General features: G+C 36.5%; 2 long non-coding RNA genes across 4 annotated transcripts in view; one reads left to right on the plus strand and one right to left on the minus strand.

The window, feature by feature from the left end:
• The window catches only part of LOC118152741 (uncharacterized), a 239,166-nt gene that overhangs the window by 51,457 nt on the left and 169,060 nt on the right, over positions 1 to 18,649 (plus strand). The gene's annotated exons all lie outside the window — the stretch shown is intronic.
• On the minus strand, positions 3,047 to 15,992 carry LOC118152742 (uncharacterized). Its single transcript, XR_004741528.3, has 5 exons — positions 15,911 to 15,992; positions 13,776 to 13,984; positions 9,829 to 10,011; positions 7,311 to 7,518; positions 3,047 to 3,181 (listed from the first exon to the last, which is right to left on the minus strand). It is a non-coding gene; the product is annotated as an uncharacterized LOC118152742 (long non-coding RNA).

Genomic DNA, 18,649 nt, shown 5'->3' on the forward strand with positions numbered 1-18,649 from the left:
CGCTGGAAATCTTTTGTTTAGTTTGATTTTATTTTATCTGCTTTTGCCTTCTCGAGAATAAAAAAATCACAAAGTCAAATGTGAAAAGACTTTGAAAACATGTATGGCAGTTGTGCCGGGATTTCTTTTCTTTCTGTTTCTCACAAAATTTTTTAGTTCCATCTAAACCTAGAGATGCAAATAAAATTGCCACAGTCCTAATCCACTCCCATTTATCTGATATCCAAAAGGCCTTAGAGAGCTTAGATTGGCTTTACTCTCATATTAGGGGTTCAAGAATGCTATCAATAAATATCAGTAACTTCAGGCTACTTCTTCCTTCCTTCCTTCCTTCCCTTCTCCCTACCTCCTTCTCCCTTTTCTATTCCCCCCTCCCCTCCCTTCCCCTGTCCTCCTTTCCCTTCCCTTTCATCTTTTTCTGGATTTTTTGATGTGTCCATACAGTTCTTCTTTATTCCAGATGTTAATCCTTTTTATGTACATTTTTTAATCTGAAAATCATCTTTTAACTTGGTTTATTAGAGTTTCTGATTTAACATTTTATTTTTATTTTCAGCATTATTTTCCTTTATAGCTTTTGCATTTTCTATCTTGATAAGCCCAGGTTTGCAGGCATATTTGCGTATATTTTCTAATGTAATTTTTAGAGTTTTGTTCTTTTACACTGGTAATTCTGTAAAGAATTCTAAATTCTTTAGAATCATTGAGGACCCTAAAGGAGAGCATATTGTCGCAATGCTATAGAATAGTTCGTGTTTTTCTCATGAATCGAACATTCTTAGTTAGCAAACTCAGTAGATGTTCCATTCAGTGTTAATCATTTTTTTTGCCAGATGATCTTTATGCCAGTGACAGAGTTCTAATATCCATTTTGTTTAGTTACCACATAGATCAAACCTCCCCCAACCCTCACTGTTTCCAATGCCTTCATCACTGCAATTTTTCAAAATTGACTTGGCTGTTCTTGCCTGTTTTCTTATCCTAATAAATGTTAGTATCAACCTATAAGATAACCCAAATAAACTTTCAGGAATATTAGCTAGAATTACTTTCACTAAAAGATTAATTTGTGAAGAATTAGCCTAACAGTTCTACTACACATAATTCAGTTTTTCTGGTGGATATACAAATGCTGTACTCCAAACCCCAGTGCCAATGCACAGTCCCTAGCCTTCTAGAGCTTAATGATGACATGTGCTTAAACTTGCACAGAGGACAAATCATTCATATTTTGATAATCTTTCCTGGTTATACTTTGTTATTTTATTAAATTTCTTTCATATATTTTGTTGCATCTTAATCCTGCAAGAGAAAGGGTATATGATAATTCCCAGGTTACCAGTGTGGAAATTGCTGTAAACAACATTTGATGGAATTACCAGACCCAAACCTAAGTTTTATGTTTTCTAGGCATGTACTTTTCCCACTTCACCAACCTGTTAGATCACCCCCTTAAGATACCATCAGAATAATTCACTTTCCTGTCATTGAAAAGCTGGACGAGTCACCGTTGAGAGATAATATCTACAATCCAGAAAATACTATCTTTAAAAGGCACATGTTATTTGAACTAAAAAGACTTTTCGAAATTATTGAGCAGCACTACTTTGATTTACAGTTGAAGAAATTGAGGCTAAGAGAAGTGAAGCCATTTTCAAGATTGCCTAGCCAGTTGCTGAGTGCATGGTATCAATTTTAAAGCACATGTTTTGGCTTTGATCTACTTGCAACTCTCCTTGCTGAAAGCTGCCATGCTAAAAAATAAAATAAATCTGCTGATACCCATGCTTAGAAATTCAGAATCAGAATGACCACTTCTCTGAGACCTCAGAGCACCAAGTGATACTTCTATACTAATGTTTTCTCAAGGTTTGCACTATCCACTGGAGAAGTTATTTCCTGACATCCGTGAACAATAATACAACTTTACTCTCATTGTCACCAAGGCTGATACTGTTTTGCTAGATTCAGTCTGTAATCATTTGAAGTAGCTGTTTAGTTCTCATGTGATTAATTTTAATTTGAAGGCACACAAACTATAGCATGTTTTCTCCTTATTAGGAAAAAGCAAAAGCTAAGAACTTAGAAAAGAGACATTTTTTTTGTCTTTACTTTGATCATAAAATATGATTACTGAGGTGAGATGACTGGCTAAGCATTTTAGCCACAGATTATGGTAACATTTTTTTTCTGGCTCTTCTTTAAGTGTTTAGGTAAGTATTTTATTATGAGTTCATGAGGTGGTGCTTAAATCATCATTCAATCTAAAGTTTTAAACATTTTCAAGCAGGTCATCATTAAAAAGATCAAATTTTGTGTAGTAACTGCTTTTTAAATTACCTAATTTTGTAGCTCTTTTAAATATTTCCGTAGACCACGAAGCCAAAAAATACACCATCATAAATCCTCTGAGGCAATTATTTTGCACACGATTTTTTAAAAATGTTTAAACTGAAGCCATTTTTACACAGCAAAATTAGTAAAATTTAACTAGCAGATTGCTGCTCCAGTAACCACTGGACAGAGTTGTTGCTCTGTAATCTTGGAGAGGGCAAGATTTTAAGATGTATGTAACAAAAGGTTTCAATACGAAGTCAACACAGCTTTTCAACAATCAAATGAACTGTCTCCCCAGTATTCCCTTTTCCTTAATAGTCTTTCATTCAGACCCACTCAGCAACCTCAATACTGAATAAATCTAATCTGAGTGGTTCCAAGTGGCTAAAAATATCACAAAGTTATTCATACTGATTTACTGTAAATTCATGATCTTCAACCCCTGCTGTTCTCCTAATGGTGTCTGTTGCTACCTCTATGTTTGCATGCTCGTCTCTTTTAATGTGTTCTTTGCTGTTTTCAGCACCCTCGACCTGTAACTTTTTTACCACCTTCTCAATCATAGTAGGCAATCATGTCAATTTCTTACCTAGCAAAAAATCAGGTGATAATTTCCCTTGCTTTCCACCACAAATTCTTTATTCTTTGTTATATTCCACAGTGGAAAAAGATTTCCTGTCCCCATACAAGACCAAATCCTTCACCTATGCTCTGGGTCCAATCAACTTGAAATGAGAGCACATATGTCTGCATACTACCTTCTTCGCTGCATGTCATTCTCCATCAGCAGCTCCTTGTAGGCAATGACCTTGTCTGTCGTGCTCACCATCATACTTCCATTAGCCTGAAAGAGTACACAATAATAGGTGCTTAATAATATTGAGGATGGGAAGTACTGCATAATTATTCATCAAGGTTGTGTAACTAAATTCAGTGAGTAGCTACACTATGCTAATAATCAATAGATACTCTAAGTACCTTTAAACTTTGATGAAGTGCTGATAAGATGCAGCATCAACTTGTATGAATTATTTCATCCACACAAATTTGCCCTTTTTACTTTTTGTATTTTGGGGGTGTGGGGGACCTGAGTATCTTAGCTTTGGTTCTCCCTGGTTGCCTTAGCTTCAGATCCAGGCTAGATTTACATTTATTTTCTACTGAAGACTTGTCATGTAATAAATTCTATCAGTTTTCAGGATATGTCTCCATCTCACTACACTGGGTTTCTAAAAAAAAAAAAGTCATTGAAAAATACAGATGAAACATGTAATACAAGAAATAACAAGAATGGAAACAAACCTTCAGGAAAATGAAAGCTATTCTGCTGTCACAGCTGAGGAGAGAAGGCAGTTGGTGGCTACTCTGAGATAAGAAATTTTTAAAAGATGGCTTAAATTTTGTTCATCTCTTTCCTTAGACGATTGCCTAAGGACTTCATTGAAAGCCCACATCAAGGTGTCCTTAAGAATAATAGTGTAGTCACTGCAGAATGCTACTAGCGTAAGGAGCTATAAACAAGCAAGAGGAGATTGCCCTGATACCCACTCTTCTGTCCCTCCCTCCTAAGCCCCTAGTGTTGGGGAAATACAGTACTTTATTAAGGCTTCCTACATATGAACTACAAATTGGACTAGAGTCCAGGAAATTATTCTATGGTAGCCCAATGCTTCATCCTTTTAAGGTGCACAAGGTGGGGAATGGAACATATAGTAAAACTGATGATGCATACTTGGAAATTCTGCACTATGTCTATGGAAGATGGCTGACTTTCACCCACAGATAAAGAACAAATGTGGAAAATACCACCCAGGAGACATGACAAAGAATATGAGCAACCCAACCAAGGACAGGAATCATTAGCTCAAATTTTACAAAAGTTCACATCAAAAAAGGGACTTTTTAATCTAACGGGGGTATGTTTCTTTTGCAAACACAATGGACTAAAATAATCATTTCTTAATTCTGACCTGAGAACCCAGATTTTAAACTAACAATACTGACAGAAAGAGATGGGATATAAATGTAACTCAGAAAATGGGGTTAAAAATGGGAAATGTCTCAGATTAGATTCCAGAAGCCCAAATAGTTTTGCTTATGATCCTGTGAATTTATTTCTTGGGAGATTTAGTGGAAATAGGTACAGAAAGCTAAAAGTATTGCTTTTTAAAGATTCATTTTATGTAACAAAAATACAATACATATAAGAAAGAGTGTTTAAGATATAAATATAAAGGTAACCACCATCCAGGTCAAGAAATAGACTATTACTCAGAAGCTCCTTCCTTCTCAATCCAATCCCTGTCTTTCTCTTGAAAGATAACCATTATCATCAGGGTATGGTGGTGTGTGCCTGTAATCTCAGCTACTTTAGAGGCTGAAGCAGGAGAATCACTTGAACACGGAAGGCGGAGATTGCAGTGAGCTGAGACTATACCACTGCCCTCCAGCGTGGTTGACAGCAAGACTGTCTCTCAAAAAAAAAAAAAAAAAGGATAATTATTATCTTGATTTTTATGGCTTTACAACTTGAATACTCCCCCTTATACAATGCAGTTAAGGGCTTTTTGAAATTGTATAATATTTTTTTCTTTATGTCTTGCTTTTTTTGGCTAAAATTTATATTGATAAAAATCCATTGTGCTGTTGTTTATAATTGCAGTTCAATCATTTTCATTAATTCATTATTTATTCTTTTTCCTACTGACGATATTAGGGTTGTTTCCACTTAATATGTGTTTTGAAAAATGCTTCCACAAACTTTGTCATTTTTATCATTCAGTGTAAATATGCTCTCATTTTTCTAGGACATACACCTAGAATTGTTGGAATATGTGAATATGCCTAACTTCATTAGATATTTAAAAACTGTTTCCGACAATGCTTTGTTTCTTCCCTATGGTTATAGCCATTTGTACAGCTCTGTTTGCGATGTGCCTGTTTAAAACATCTGCCCAGTTTTTCTATTGAGTTATCCTTATTTTTTATTGACTTGAAGGTTAAATTACTTCACTAAGGTCACATATACAGTAAGTTACAGAAATCTGAAGCCCTGATCTGTCTGATTCAAACATTCTTAATTGCTATTACCTCCCAAAATGACTACAGAATAGCTTGTTTTAAAAAGCCAAATAATTGCATTTATTAATGGATATATTAAAGAATTATGTGTTTTAAAATGTTATAGGTTTTCAGGTAAAACATACTATGATATTATATGTATAGTTTCATTCATGGATTTATTTTATTCTCATTCACGGATTGTAAAGACAGTTCCACTTATTATAGAGAGTATGTGGGTAGTACTGAATGCCTATTATATACCAAGCATGCTATTTGCATATGTGTGTATTTCATGTGGCAGTGCCAAGTATGTATAGGTTTATACTTATAAGGAATGTTAGAGATATAATCACATGAATACTCTTGAACTCATTGGAGAACAGTTTTAGTTAAACAAAGTCTTAAGAGATAACTCAGACAGATTCCTTGGTATGAGTGGATTTTGTATTTATACAGCTATATGTGTAGCATTATGTTGACACAAAGCTATTGCTTTTTAACTGAACTGAAAGGCAGTGGTATGTGAGTAGGCAAATGATCTGGAGCCATAATTTAAAAATTGTGAGATTTTATTTAAATGAGCTCAAATATTTGTTCTTTTGATCTTTCTCACCTATCATAATTTTTTCCTTTCTCTCTTTATTTTTCTTCCTCCATTCTTATCCACTCTGTTCTCTTCTGTTTACAGTACATGGGGCTTAAAGGAGGGCACTATTTCAAAGCATTAGAGGTAAGGGGTTGCAGAAGAGTGACTAAAGAAGATGAGAATAGAGAAAGAAGGAGAGGTCTTTTTCCTTTGGGTACTAGTTTGCAGTTTAATTGCCTTCTGCCAGCTACACATTCTGTGAAAATGATTGCTACCTCTTAGAACAGCAGACCTGGGGAACGGGGCCTTATCCCAGTGCCAATAAAGAAGCCACTGCTGTCAAGCTGCAGGTGCAAGCCCTCAATTAGAACGTGCCGTTCATCTCCGTCAACACTAATGAAATTCAGAAGCCTAAAGTGACAGGTACAGCAACTGGTTTGGGAGTTTACAAATTAATACATTCAAGTTTCATTTTCCCATCCTTTCCAACCTGGCTCCTTCCACTGGGAAGGTGAGCAGAAGGAGCCTCGCCCCGCCAGCATGTGCATGTCCAAGAGTTGAGGCCGAAATCCAAGTTGCAGAATTGTTTTGAAAGGTAGGGAAAGAAGCGGGGGAAGGTAGGGGATAAAACTCAGGTGCCCTTTTGAACTATGACAAGACAAATGAATCTTCAGTCATGATATCGCAGACCAGAACTGACAACTGTCAAAGGCAGAAGTGGGACTGCAAGTGCAGCCTGTCTGTCAGAACCCACCAAGAGGAATACTAAATGAAGGTTGGAACGGAGCAGCACTTCATTTGGAGCATGCTTTTAGACAAAGCAAATACAATACTAAGGAGGTCAGTTTCTGAAAATCACCATAAAGTATCTACCGGATTTTATAAAGTGGAGCTGCATGTTTATTCACAAGTGAAATAAACCATTACATATAAATTGTATTCCAAATAAAAGGGACTGAGGACTAAGAATGCAATAGTACTTCAGCTATTTCTAGAGATAGAGAAATAATTAATAGAAAGCATTTTAAAAATGATTCCTTTTCCTTTTAAAATTTGGAAACATGTCCTTTCAGCTGCCTGTATATATATATGTTCTCTGAGTTAATCTGAAAGTTTCCTACAAATGATGTGAAAATTTGCCATGAATCAGAACCAAAACATTTGACAGCAAATCCCCTGCTGAAATCTGAGCGTCCATATTGAATAGATTTCTGTAGCATAAGTGGAACACTGCCAAGAATTTTTTTTTAAGAGCCATGATATCTCAGAGGAAATATATAAAGAGTTTCTTGATTCTTTTAGCCAGTTCAGCCAAACCCTTTACCTGAGGTTAGGGCCAGCACACTAGGTATGGCTCTTTCCTTCTTCCTACAAATTCCTGGCTTCCTCCATCTTCTCTTTTGGCTCACTGGTTTGTAGCCTCTCTCCTCTGGTTTGAACTCAGTCGAATCTAGAAGCTGCTTTTTTTCTCAGTTAGCAGTGGATCAGGTCAAGCGCAGGTCAGTTGGTATCTTCTTTTTTGAAAGCTGTTTCTGTGGGAGATTTTTAGTCAGCTACAACTCTCTGCCTTCAGCCCTTCCCAGCATGGTACCTATTATAAATTCATAAACCTCAGCCCATCCTCACAGTTCACTGCACATCATCTAAGATGGTACATACAAACCTTGTGAAGCCATCTCAGAGCAAACACATTTCCCATCCAAATCACGAAATCCAGCTCATTAATAAAAATGCTCCTGGGCTTTTATAGTGGGGGATTATTAAATGACATGATTAAAATATGACAGTATTTCTTTTTAATTTCTGTTAGAAAATAAATGCATTTTTATGAGAGGCAGTATAGATCAAGTAACCATATACTTTATCACCAAAGCCAGGACACCTCTGAGAGTGAAAGGAAATACTATATATATAATTGCTCCAAAATGGCAGGCATGTATTAAAACTTCCTGAACTACCCAGGATGTATGTCATAAAGCTAGGTCAGTTGTGCCACAGTATGGCTCTTGTCAGGCATCTGGCTATTGGAAAAATCAGCTGACCTCAATGGTATTAATCTACCCCTTCTGACTTAAAAATGTAAGAAAAATGGTATTTGCTTTCCAATAGCCAAGAACTGAAAGTGACACTTTTGGAAAATGTAGAAGAGATGAGAATGAGAAATTAAGTCTTAAAAGAGAAAATATACAGTGGAGGAGATATAATTGTCTGAGCACTTTCTGTTCAGCAAAATCTCTATTCTGATTAGGCTCCTACTATGGGATAAAACACTCCTCCGAGCGTTGAAGGGTATTCGAAATATCAGCTATTACTGGTTGCGTGACAGTCTAGTTAGAAAGACAATATACAACAGTATGCCCTACAGCAGCTCTGCAAAGAAGAGAATTATCAGGGCTGAGATGGTCAGAAGAGATTTTTAGAAGGAAGGGCAAAATTGATTATGCTGGTCCTGAATTGTATTTAAATAGGCAGAGAGGATGTGGGAGGGACTTCAGGGAAAGAAAATAGCAGGAACAAAGAATTGGGCAGTGAGATATCAGTCATGTCCAGTTCATAGTCAGTGGACACGTAAGCCACAGCAAAAGTATACTATGAAGTGGAGAAGATAAAACTACCATGATCAGTAGACAGGATTAAATGTCAGGATAAGGAGAGGTGTATGACACTTTGAAGCGCTGCTGGAAATGATGTGATATGTGTTAGGAAACCACTTCGACATGAGGATGAATTGCTGCCTGGAGGAGAAATAATGAAGTCAGGGAGACCAGCTACATGGTTATTTCAGTACTCCATGAATGAGGAAAGACCTGAATTAAATCATGATAATACAAAAAATGGAGTCTATATTTTTTAATGACCTAGAAGAGAAAATCCAGTTTATTCTTGGTAACCGATTTGATAAATTGATCCAGAGTGGCAGATCCAGACTGAAGCACAGCTTCCAAATCTCTTGAAGTTAGAAGTGCCATTGTGCTTAGAGAGGAAGGTGAGGTGTTTGCTTCCAGACAGGTTTAAGTGGTAGGGAAACACCCTGATGAGGAAGTACAGAGTAGATAGGTGTTCTGCAGGTAGTTTAAAGTTAGAGTTAGTTTGGGTCCCTGGAAGTCATCACCTTGAAAGTGATTATAAAAATTTGAGAAATATAACTTTCCTTTCTTGTTTAATAGGCACTCAACTATAGAGATTTCCTCTGTATCACTGTATATAGACAAGAAGGCAGGGTGACATCACTGATTTCACTGTATATAGGTGAGAAGTTAGGGTGGAATGAGGAAATAAATCTTTGAAGGAGGCAAAGGAAGAATGGTCTGAGTGGTTAGGTAGCAAACTAGGATTTTGTGGTTTTATAAAACCTAGATGAAGAGATCTTAAACAAGGAGGGAGAGATTTCTATTATTTAAAGAGCAAAGAGAAGTCAAGTGGAAGACGTTTAAAAGGCCACTGGATTTATTGTTTGGATTATCATTTTTGAGCAAGAGTTAAGCTTCATGAGAGTAGTAGAATTTTAAAGTGACCAAATGTCAAGGAGATTGAAGCAGTAGATGTATTAAGCTCATTGAAGACATTTAGTACTACAAAAAAAAAAGCAAAACATTATAGATAACAGCTTCCAGGGCATCTATCATAAGTTAGATTTCTCGGAGATATACTGGAGATGTCGGAAAAAATGTTTTTGGAGTCATTCATAAACAGAAGGAAGGTGACATAATTGAAACAAGAAGTCAGTTGGAATTTCACAAAATGGCAAAAGGACATCATCCCCTCTGTATCTAGAAAGGATGGTGATTGATAGGTACAGATAAGGCAGTATTTAAGCGAGGAAGGAAATATATGGGACTTACCACATTACCTTCCAAGAAGCCGATGCCTAAGCGTATCTCTGCATCTCTCTTTATAAGAGTTACCAAGTTCTGTTATTTCATATTGTATTTCTTTACATCTTTCTTCCAAGCCTTCCTTCCCATCAATTTCGTTTACTTTCTTATTTCATTTGTTGATTTGTTTTCCACTTTCTTTTGGTATTCCTGATTAAATAGCAATACATAATATTTGTAAATGGATATATTTTTATTTGTTCCATATGTTATATATTTTGTGCTATCTGTTCATGGTTTATATTTTATATATTTTTCCTCTCATGATTTCTAATTAAAAATATTTATGATCCCTATTCCAGCTCATGCAGAAGTCAGTTAAGTCATAAAGTTGTTTCAATAAGAAAAGGATGTGAAATATCAAGATCTTTCATTCTTTTATTTTTTTATTTAAAAAGTGACTAGTGTTTAGAAGTATTCATAATTTTATTTTGTGATGTACTTAAAACATAGAAAATAACATAGAGATTGGACTTCAGACAAAGCCCTATTTTATTAATAGTGAAGTGAGTTGCATTTTAGCTAATTTACATTGGATTCAGGGAAAAGTGCATGTGCCAATTATAAAAGGACTTGAAGCTGAATTTGTGTACTGAGTACAATTTGAAAATGGTGAAACACTAAATAAATACTTAGATTTTAAATTTTAGATGCATTGAACTTTTTATATCTTGTAAAAAATCATTATTGTGGTCAAAATAGGACTCATACAACTGCTGGGTTGATTTGTAGGTTGTGTTGACATGACTTCAGATGTGTGAATAAAAGCTGAAAAAAATCAGTTAATTATCTAGACATTTATAAACCCTAGATGTTTGACACTATGCAGATAACATATTTGTATTCAATTTTATTCAAATATTGGCTTCCTGAACCTCTTGGAACTGTCTTTTAATCTTTTGTTACTCAAAACCAGAGTCAATTACCAAGCAATTTTTATTCTATTTTTCACATAGAAGCATCATACATATGCCTCCTAACTTTAACTCCCCATGACCTACTACTCTAACATTTGCTGAGGGGTAATTTTGTACCAGAAACTGCAAAAGTGTTTACACAGATTATCTCTGGTCCTCACAACCAACCAGAAAGCAGTATTGGTTATCCTCATTCTACACTTACACATTAGACAGATGATGATCAAAAAGGCTTAGTAAGAGGGTGATGAAATTCCAAGAAAACACAGGTTTGTGTGGTTCATGACCTACTGACTTTCGACTGCTACCCAAAGCTACTTTTCTCCCATTGCACCCCTGATAAACTGTCTTTGACTAGAACTGCATTAATTCAAAAGCTTCCTAAGTAGATCTCCCTGCCTCAGGTCTCACCATGGGTCGACACTCTCTAATACTTTTAATAATTGGATATATCCTTTATAACAGCTTTCAGGGATCCCTTAGGCACAAGAAATAAGAACCTCATAAGACAACTTAGTAAAGCAGAGGATGAAAAACTTTTATCATGAATTATACTTCATGAAACCGATTGCAGTTTGTAGACATGTTCTTTGTCATTTAGTATGTGGCAAATACTTGCAAACATTCCATGCAGACTTTAAAAGTATAGACAGATATAGATAGATATAGATATAGATATAGATATAGATATAGATATAGATATAGATATAGATATACACTCTATGGGAATTGGGACTTGTGAGCTCCACTTATCTAATGGGTCAAGCTTGTAAGGTCAAACCTTCCATTTCGATTTCCCAGTCTTCTCTGTCCTTCCTCTGGTTTCACTTCTCCTCTTGCTGAATTCTTGATGTTGTGTTGTTGCTGCTGTTCTTCTGTTTAACCATTTCTGCCCATCCTCATCATTTGACCCCATTCCAGAAGTAGATTTTATAATGACAGGTTAAGGCACCTACCTTGCAGTGACCCTAAGGCTGTTAGAGTACACATTACCAAATCAGCTGTTGACCTGTTTTAGTTCTCGATCGTCTAGGCCAGCTATATTATCTACAGCCACAAACCCGCAGTTTGGCAGCACTTTATTCAGCCTTTTACATCAATGTGGGGTGGGAGATACGATACCCTTTGGGATCCAGAGTCCTTATTGGCCCTGGCTTCCAGCTGTGGGCCGTTCCTTTGTCTTTGAGCACTTTCAGGCTCCACAGGAGCTGAAAGCTCTGGGGCCATTGCTGACTTGAGGGCTCAGACTCCAGAAGACCCCTCCCTTCAAATCCTCATACCATTGCATTTCCATTTCACTTGAAGTCTCTGAAGATACTGTCATTTTTTAAGCCTGACTATATTTGTTTAATTTTCTCCTTTCATACTGTATCTTCTTTTGATACCAGTTTGGCACAAAAAAAGCTGTGTGAAAATTCATACTACCTTGACCATAAGTTGGAATATTATAATATTATTTAATTTGCAATATATACTAACTCCAGTATGTATTGCAATGTTTCTGCATGAGCATGTCAAGAAAGGGGCCTCCTTTCCTCCTTAAAGGAGACAGTGGACCATTGGCATAACTCAAAACGTGTGAGTAAATGCTTAAAAAAATCAATTATCCAGACATTTATAAATACCAAGATATTTGGCACTACGTAGAAAACATAGTTATGTTCAATTTTTAGTCAAATAAAATAAAGAGGAAGAGGAGGCTGCATTCCTATGGAAGGAAAAAGATATGCACCTTTGAGCTTAGGATAGAGATGTAACCAGCAAAAATCCAGGTGGCTTTCCCCCATGCACCTCTATGTGGCTTCCCAGAGAGAAAGCTCCTCTCTTCCCCTGTAGCTGGGCAAAGTTATGCTGGAATACATGTCTACAACAGCCATTTCTCATCCCAGAGGGAGGCAAGGTAAGGACTGACGATGAGTCTCAGTGATCCTCCAGAACTCTGTAGATGCTATCATTTCCTCCAGTTCAGCAGTTTTATGGGTCTGTCATTAAGGAACAAAATCCAGGTGGTAAGCAAGTATCTCTATTCCTCACAGGATTAGATTCAATAGTACAAGGAAAAGAATGTGCTCTTGAAAATGTTAAAACTAAAAATGCTGTCAGAAATAAGAACAATGTGTTAAGATCACAATCGGCTTCAGGAAACCTGGAACTGCTGCCAGGGCCAAGGAGAATGGGTCAAACCGCATCCCAGCTGGTAAAAATGAATACATCAACTCGCTGAACTGAGTTACAAAGGGTTTCCTTAAAAATTTAAATCTGTATTTCAATTTCAAAAGACCACTGTTTTCTAAATTAACCTATGTTTTACAAAATGAAATAAAAGTCAGTAATCTTGGAAATGCTAAAATATATTTTCCAAGAGCATACTTTCAATAAAAGCACTAAGTGCAGCCACAAGTGTGAAAAAGAAATAGATAATTAAACAACACATATTTTCTCAACATTTGATGAACATCTAATGCATAAAGCCTTAAGCAAGAAAAAAAAGTAAGACATTCTGTACAGTTAACTTTTTAGTGTGGATTGGAAAAACCATCCTGTAAATGGGATTTTGGAAAGAAACATGGAAGGAAAAATGTCTGCAAGGAAAAAAGCCAAGGGAAACAAAATTGTAGTGAAAATTTTATGTGTATGTATAACTTTATATTTTCTGGCATGATAAAAATACTGATAGGAGAAAAGTTTCCCCATTCTTAACATGTACCTCTATTCAGAAAGAACTGAATAGGTTTAATCATCATTAGATAAGCTGGCCACAGAACTTCCATATTACTTTAAAGATGGTTTTTTGTTTTAATAAGTAATATCGAATTAATTTTAAGCAAATTTTAGCTAATTCTGTATCGAGTACTCTTAGTAGATTTTCATCTGGATGTGTATATTAGACATCCAATTTCTGTTTTATTAGAACTCTCCAACTATCCTTGTCTCTGGAGAGTAATTTTATTTAATTAAAAAAGTATCAACAGTTGTCTGCCTTGTAATACTGCTTACATGAAGTTAGTGTTCCTGACCCGTTCGTTGTTCCCTTCATCTCAGTCCTCGAATGCATTTTCTTTTCCTTTTGTTTAAACATTTTCTCCTTGGGGACACATGGCTAAAGGCCAGCAGGAGCCAGCCAACACAAATCCTCTTCTGAAACTTGCACAGTATCCATTACAGTTTGGGCAGATGAGGCAAGTTACAATCATGTGTGATGTCATCTGTAGTAAGATGGTAGCATGCTTAATTTCAAATAAACACCCAGTTCTACTCATCTGAACATAATCACCATTATTTTTTTATTAAGAGAGTATAAATTATTCCCAGTAAGCAAACCAAAACACACCCTGTCTTGCTGCCAGGTTCATCATTTTCTTCCTTAAGAATAATTCCCTCAACCATTTCTTCTGCTTAATTTTATTAAGTTCTTCCATCTAGACAAAATATCATATTTATGATAGTGCTGTAGACATCCCTGAACAAGGCTTGCAAATGTCTAAATTACTCTCAGTCCACAATGATTCTGAGTGAATGCTGGCCCATGAGATTTTTAACCTGCACCCTTACTTCTGAATGCAGAGGCATCAAAGTTGATGGATGAGCAGCATAGTGCCACACCTTTAGAAGCCTGGACACTTCCATGGTGATGATATCTGATGCCTCACTTTCTTAAGGGCATACCATAGGCAGAATAATGGCAGTCAAAGATGCCCATTTTCTTATGCCTGAAACGTGTGAAAGCTTGAGGTTATATGGCAAAGAATAGTTAAGGCTGAGATGAAATTAAGATTGCTGATTCTCTGATCTTAAGATGGGGAGATCATTCTGGATTATACTGGTGGGGCAAACATAACCACAAGCCCCTTAAATATGTTAGAGAGAGGTGGAACATGGAAAAGGACTGGAATGCAAGGAAAGTGAGCAATTTCTAGAAGCTGGAAAAGGCAACAAAATGGTTTCTTCTTTATGATCTTCAGAAAGGCCTGCTGACACCTTGATTTTAGCCCGCAAGGACCCATTGCAGATTTCTGAACTACAGAACTATAAAATAATAAATTTGTGTGGTTTTAAGTTTATGGTAACATGTTACAGCAACAATAGGTAACTAATACAGAATGTTTTAAAATAATAGAGATGAACATTTCTGTTTCCAAATGGAAACCTGTTGCTAGGCAAATGTTAAACATGTCTTCGTTATGTTACTAGAGGACTAATGTCAGTTTTGCTTCTCATTAAAAATGAATTTTGGCTTTCAGAAAAGATGTTTGCAGGAACAAGAGGCAGAAGACACCTTGCTTTAAAAGAACCCACACAGCAAAGACAATATCTGGCACAAAATTGTATCTCAATAGATGAGTTTTGAATGAATGAAAAGATACACTATGCTTGATTTTTCTAGAGAACATTCTTTAGTGCATTAACAGGTGCTAGTCTTTCCACATCAAATATTTAGTGAGCAAGTACTTGGAGTTAGGCTTTGGTCTGGTGACAAAAACAGTGTATGTTCAGAAAGGAAGATATTCCCGTGTTTGGGACATTTACTGGAAAAAGAGGCTGAAATTGACCTGGTCAAGAAATCATAAGTAAATCATAGATGCATACTGAGGAAGGAGAAGGTGTTCTGGCAGAGAAACACCTGTTTCTTTAGCAGGCAGCAGGAAGGAGGAGGGCAGGAATAGTAGTCTCAAGTGCAGTGTCATATAAAGAAATAAAGCAACTATTTAATGAAAGACAGTCCAGAGGGCTGGGCCGTGAATATTCAGCATTTGTATCCCCAGTGTCTACACCAAATATGTGTTCAACAAATATAGCTAAATAATAAGTAAATACCCCAAAAGAATTAGAAAAGAAAAGCAGATATAAGACATTTTAGAATGGTTTTAAATGCCAACTTAGGAGATAAGGAATATTATGCAGGTAAAAGTAAGAATATTAATGAAGACTTAACAAGAAAATGCCATGAAGAAATCCATTTTAGAAAGATTAACCTGATAATTATGTGAAAGTCTCATGTCAATAGAGAGAAATGGTCTGGAGCTTCATTGTTTTGTGTCCGCAATATTAGTATTGACTCTGTTTTCTCTATGAACTCAATATATATATGTGAAAGAAAGATGTTATAACAGATCAATCAAAAATATGCCCACCTTCTACTGGCCACTGTCCTGCATCAGTGGGAGCTCCAGATCTCTACATGCTTTTGCCGCGATTTCACTTGTTTCTCCTCTCAAATGCCTACGATTTCATCACTGTTATATTCCTTGGGACCATTATGACTTGGATGCCTACCCACGTCAGTCACACAGGAAGCCCAGAACTCCCACATCATTCTTCATCCCCCAGTACTAAATGCTTCATGTGAACTATAAGGTTAGGAGATGGTGATCAGAAAGTAGGATACATGACATTGATTTTATGGGTGTTTAGAGGTTAAATGAATTATTATTTATTCAGTTTAAATAGATGAATAATTGAGTTTGATTTTAAGAAGGAATGGCTGATGCTTTGTGGAGGACAAGACCTTTTTACCATACCCTTTTGGATCCCATCTTCTACCTGACTGTTGGAACTCTTCCATTGTGCCCTTTGGACCATGGAGCACATCATCAGCAGAACCCCTCATATGCTCAGCTGCTTCCCTGAATGTCACTTTTTACTGTGCCCTAACTTAACTCTCAAAACCAAGTTCTACCTAAAACATAGCCTCCCAGGCAGCACCCTCAGAAGATGCCCGTTATTTTTAACATGGCTCTTATATCACTAGGCCTGATGTACCTTTTGCTATGCATTGCCACATGGAGATCATCCTTCCTTCCTTGTAAAGCCCAGCTTTGAATTTCACAACAGTCCTACTTTTTACAGTCATCTACCCTCCTCATTCCTTGTAAATATCTGGTGTTGGGCCACTGTCACGCTCTTCAACACTACCCCTGCCAGCATTCATATGAATAATTTATTCATTTAATCTCTGAACACCCATAAAATCAATGTCATGTATCCTACTTTGTGATCACGATCTCCTGACCTTATAGTCCACATCTTTTACTGTCCCAACTCCAACACACTTTGACATCCCCAAGACCTTCAACACATTAATCCTACAGATTCTTTCTGTCTTTCCCCCTTTTTTATATCTATACCTTCAGTAGCTCAGCCCAGAAACATTAAAATTATTTTTGACCTTTACCTTCATCTCACATAAAATTAATTAGAAAGTTCTACTATGCAGAATCAAAATGAGTCCAAAATAAATCCAGAGCCGTTCGAATAAGTCCCTGTACCATTGTAGACTGAGACAGCATCCATATTCTCATTGATTAGTATGATAGCCCCCAACCTACATTTCTGTATCTGAAATTGATACCTATTACCAACACAGCAGCCAGAGGGATTATTTTGAAATGTAAATCAGAGCATGTTACTACTTTCCTGAAAACTGTTCACCTTCCTGTTTAAGTCCAAATATAGTATAGCCTAAGTCATTGCATAGCTAAGTATAGCATAGCCATCACGGTCTTTCAAGATTTGGTCTCTTCTTACTAGTGTGACATCTCTTCATACTCTCCCCCTTGTGCTATTCACTCTAGTCAATGCTGCACACCTTGTCTTCCTGGAACATGGCAAGCATATTCCTGCATCAAGAAGTTTGCATTTGCTGTTCTCTTTACCTGGATCATTCTTCTTTGAGAAAATCGGCATAGTTTCTTCCTTCACTGTTCATGTAGAAACTGTTTTCATAGGTGATAGACAGACAGATAGATAGATAGATAGATAGATAGATAGATAGATAGATAGACAGACAGACAGTTTGTTTATCCCCACTAAGACTTGAGCTTCATTAGGGCAGGCATGTTGCCTTTATGTTCGCTGCTGTATTCTCAGAACCTAGAACAAGGCCTGGTATAAAGCAAATGTTTTATAAATATTTGCTTAATTAGTGAATGTTGTGCAAAGGGACATGGAGGTGAAAAAGAAGATAATTCAACCAGAGGTCATAGAAACCAAGATAAAAATAGTGACTGGTCACCACTATAATGTTCTCAAAAGACGAAAGTCCTCTAAGTCATTATAAGAAAGCTCAGAAGAGAATCTGGTTGTTTGTGATACCTCCTCTCAAAATTTCTTCTTATGCCTTGCTATTCATATTATTTCATGTTATTATCCCTTGGCTCTTCTGAGAAAATAACAAGATTTCAATGATTTCCAAGGCTATTTCCTGGGGTATGATTTAGAAAGTTTGTTATTTGTTCTAGGTGAAAACAGTGAAGTTTCTCTGTCAGTGAAGTTTTAAGGAAGCCAGCAGTCTGCGAGTGAGTCAACATCAAGGACAAATTCTTGCATGTTGTACCTCCCACTGAAAAGAAGGAAGCACACCACCTAGTAGGCCTCTTTAGATTCTAGCAGAATACTATTCCACAATTGGGAATGTTATTCCAACATGTTGAGTGACATTGGAGGCTGCCATCTGTGAGGGTCTAGAAGGAGTTCCATGGGAGGAACAGCCTCAAATCCAGCCCTGGTCATATGACTTGGGTCTTATAACCTATGGGATCCTAGTTAGAGATATCCGTGATGGGAAAAGTTCATGGAGCTAGACTCTAAACAGGATAAAAATTGACTTCTGCTTCTTCTGACAGCAGAGAACTTTTTCAGATATCTAGGTCTTTTTCTCTTAATATGAGTCACGGAGATTTATCCAAGAATATATCCACTGCTTCCACTTTAAAGTTTTCATTCATTAGACTTTTATTTAAAAATTGTCTTTCTCATGAAGATACTCAGAAAACACCATTAAAGTGCAAGAAATCTATACCTAGACTTTTCACATAGGCCCAGAAATTGTATAAATGTTTTTAAAAGGTATAAAATTTGTTTTTAATACAGAT

This window comes from Callithrix jacchus, chromosome 4 (assembly GCF_049354715.1).
Source record: "Callithrix jacchus isolate 240 chromosome 4, calJac240_pri, whole genome shotgun sequence".
Lineage (NCBI taxonomy): Eukaryota > Metazoa > Chordata > Mammalia > Primates > Cebidae > Callithrix > Callithrix jacchus.